This window comes from Hipposideros armiger, unplaced genomic scaffold (assembly GCF_001890085.2).
Source record: "Hipposideros armiger isolate ML-2016 unplaced genomic scaffold, ASM189008v1 scaffold_1040, whole genome shotgun sequence".
NCBI classification, from domain to species: Eukaryota; Metazoa; Chordata; class Mammalia; order Chiroptera; family Hipposideridae; genus Hipposideros; species Hipposideros armiger.
Window position 1 is genome coordinate 435,040 of NW_017732390.1, and position 3,820 is coordinate 438,859.

General features: G+C 42.5%; 1 pseudogene; it reads left to right on the forward strand.

Annotated features, from left to right (window-relative positions):
* LOC109376044 (serine/threonine-protein kinase MARK2-like) overlaps positions 1-3,401 on the forward strand; it is a 30,852-nt pseudogene extending 27,451 nt beyond the window's left edge.
* Positions 3,402-3,820: the final 419 nt, after the last annotated feature.

Here is a 3,820-nt window from a genome sequence, read left to right on the forward strand (position 1 = left end):
CAATGTTCATAATTATTAATGTCAGATAATAGATATGTTACCAAGTCTCTACACTATTTTTTTAATGTCCTGTGTTTGAAAATGTTCATAATGCAAAATTAAGAAAAAAAAAATCTGTAAATGGACTTGATAGATAGGACATGTAAGAAGTATTCCAAGACCAAATAGGGAGATCAGGGGAGGCCTCTCTAAGAAGGTGACATTAGAGCAAAGATTTGAAAGAGAGTGTTATTTGGATCTCTGGAGATTTCTGGGTCTTTAGCCCATATTTCTCTTGGGTTGCCCACATTTTTCTTATTGGCTTGGAGGTATTCCTTATAGATTTTGGTCATGAATCGTTTGTTGGATATAGTTTGTTGGATATAGTCCTGCGTGCTTTTTCTCTTCTCCCCATCCATCCCTGTTAACTCTCTGACACAACCTACTACTATTTTACCCCCTGCTCATTCCTTTCTAGCTATGGGACTTCTTGTTCCTTGAGTATGACAGGCACACTCCCAGCTCCAGGCTCTTCACTAGCTTCTCCTTCTGCCTGGAATATTTTCCCCCTGAGGTCCATATAGCTGTTTCCTTGACTCCAAGCCTAGCAGTAAGTGCACCGTGCTACAGTGCCTCTCAGGCAGCCATGTCTGCTGAGGAAGACACCCATATCAGCAGCTACTGATTTCTCAAGGAAATTTCCAAGAGTAACATCTCCAAGAGTAGCTTCACCAAACACATTTTCATTGGGAAACAAGTAGCTGTGAAGATCATTGACAAGAATCAATAGAACTAAGCTTCTCGAAACTACCTTGTGAAGGAAGAATCATGAAGCCTTTGAACCATCCCAACATAATGAAGTTACTTGAAATGCTAGAGACTGGGGAAACACTCTGCCTTGTCGTGGAGTATGCTCATGAAGGAGAGGTGTTTGAGTACCTAATGGCTCATGACAATAGGAAAGAAAAAGAGGCCTGAGCCAAATTCCATCAGGTAGTCTGTGCAGCACTGTTACGAGACGTTTATTGTTAATAGAGACTTAAAGGCAGAAAACTTGCTCTTGGGTGATAAAATGAATTAAAGATTGCAGATTTTGTTTTCAGCAAGAAATTTGCCTTTGGAAACCAGTTGAACACCTCCTGTGGCAGTCTTCCTTATGCTTCTCAGAACTCTTCCAAGGCCAGAGGTAGACTACACTCCTGATGTATGTGTGAATCTTAAGTCATCCTATACACACTGCCCAGTCATCCTATAGGATGTATAGGTACATCCTATACCTTTTGATGGACAGAATTTCAAGAAGCTGCAGGAGCCAATAGTAACAGAAAATACCATATTACGCTTTACATGTCCATGGAATATGAAAGCCTGCTCAGAAATTTATCATTCTCAATCACAGCAAGAAAGACATGTTAGAGAAAATCATGATAGATCCATGAAGTAATTTGGGTTATGAAAATGAGGAACAAGAGCCTTATATTAAGTCACTCCCTGACTACCAGCATCTGGCTATACCTAGCTGATGATGTCCAGGGTTATACCTAGGAAAATATCCAGCACTCGTTGATGAGCCAGAAGTAATGGGTTGTCAGAAAAGTAATGACGTGTATTTTGTCTGTTTTTCAAAGGTCATTGATTTATGTAAAGAACTAAGATCAATCAATGATATATTGACCATTTTGTTTTATAACCTATTGCCATCTTTCAGTGAGCTTCATAATTCCTCGTTCATAGAAGGACCTGTCTTTATTGGTGAAAAACTGAACAAGGTGATGATTTACAGCCTTATCTGAATTGAACGTTATACCACGCAAGGAGTTTTGAAGACAGTGAAACAAATGGAAGTCTGATGGCGCAAGGGCAGGTGAGTATGGTGGGTATGGCAACGCATCCCATCCAAGCTCCAATAATTATTGACGAGTGATCAAACTTGTGTGTGGTCTCACATTGTCACGATGGAACACAACTTCTTTACAATTAACAAGCTCTGGACATTTCTGGATAATGGATTCATTCAAACTGTCCAACTGCCGACAGTACAAATTCTAATTAATTGTTTGATTCCTTGGTAGGAGCTTGAAAAACACGACACATTTAAAATCCCACCACACTGAGAGCATAACCTTCCTCTGATGAATGTCTGCTTTCGATGTTGTTTGAGGCAAATCATCACGTTGGGACCAAGACCATTTGCACACCAAATTGTTGTCAACAGTCTACTTCTCATCACCAGTTATCAGTTGCTTCAAAAAGGATTGTTTTCCTCACGTTTAATGAGCATATTGCAGATGTTTATACGTGCCATCAAATGAACTTCTTTGAGCTCATACGGAACCCAAATATCGAGCTTGATTATGTATCCCAGCTTCTTCAGGTGGTCCTGAATGCTTGAATGATGATGTTCAATGTTTCTGCAATGTCTCGTGTCATGTAATGTGGGTTTGACTCGATCAATGCCTTTATTTTGTCTTCATCAACCTCGGTGGGCATCCCTGACTGAGGAGCATCTTTAAGATCAAAATCACCAGCACAGAATTTTGTGAACCATCATTGGCACTGACATTCTTGTAGAGCATTGTCACTGTAAACTTCATAAAACTTTTCACAAGCTTGCCACGCATTCTTCCCTTTATGGAAGTATTACAGTAAAGTATGGCAAAAATGCAGTTTGGTCTGCCATCTTCAACTTGTTGTAAAAATCTCCAAAACTCAACCAAATTGCTCAATTTTTTTTAGAATAAAGCTAAAATTGTTAGCTGTCAAATGACATAGCAACAACATAGATGCAAATCACTCTAGTACTTCCAAAGATGGACTAGTGCCATCTGTTGCAAACATGCGTCGTGACTTTTCCAACAACCCAATATGAGGAGGTGATGGACACTTATCTACTCCTGGGGTAGAAGAGACCTGAGCTAGAGGACTACATCATCACCTCTAGCCTTCAGCTGATCTGACTGATACCAGTACTTTTTCCCATCCCATAAGGTACAGCATAGCATCTCTGCCAACCCCAAGCAGTGAAGTTCCTACAGGCCTGCCATTCTCACTTTTAGTTCTTATTCTAAGAACACTCACAGTTGTAACACAGAAAATAAGGGGTCTGAGGAGTACCAGGAGTCGGGGGGAAGGCCAGGAGAACTGCCAATGTGCCTGCCAGCCCCTAGTCAGCCTGGAGGAGAACACCACCCCCGTCCCCTCCAGGGACAGTGACCTCTCCACTAACACAAAGCAAGAATTCCCTGCTTTTGGAGAGGCCCAACCTTGGCCAGGCCTCCAGCCAGGACGGCAAATGCAGCCTAACCATGCCAGGATCTGAGGCCTCCATGGCTTCTGTTTCCCCTGTGCTGACTCAGGTCCAGCCCAGCTCCCCCAGGAATCCAAGCCAGCCTCTGCCACCTAGCCAGGTCTCTAGGCTGTGAACTGCTGCAGAGTAATTGTGAGTGCTACAGCCCCCCAGAGTATTGCTGGGGTCTCTTCTTCCACCTAAATCATCATCAGTAATGATAGAACCCAAGGCTAAACCAACTTCCACATGGGTATGTCCAAAGGAAACTGTCTACTCTTGGCAGCTGGGACAGGTGCATGGTCAGTGGGATTCGCTCTGTGGCGTAACCCCAACCTCTCCCTCTAGCAATTGCCAGGGCCAGCAAGGGGGCTGTTGGGAGCTTCTTCAACAACTTCAGCTTCAGGGTTAAATGCTGGAATCTGTATATCATGTTTGCCAGAAGGAACCTGAAAGCAAAGACTCCATGTGGTGGGCATGGAGACCGTGATTAAAAAAAAAAAATTTAAGAGGCTTCCCGTGTTCACTTTACTTTACTTGGAATATGAAGATCAT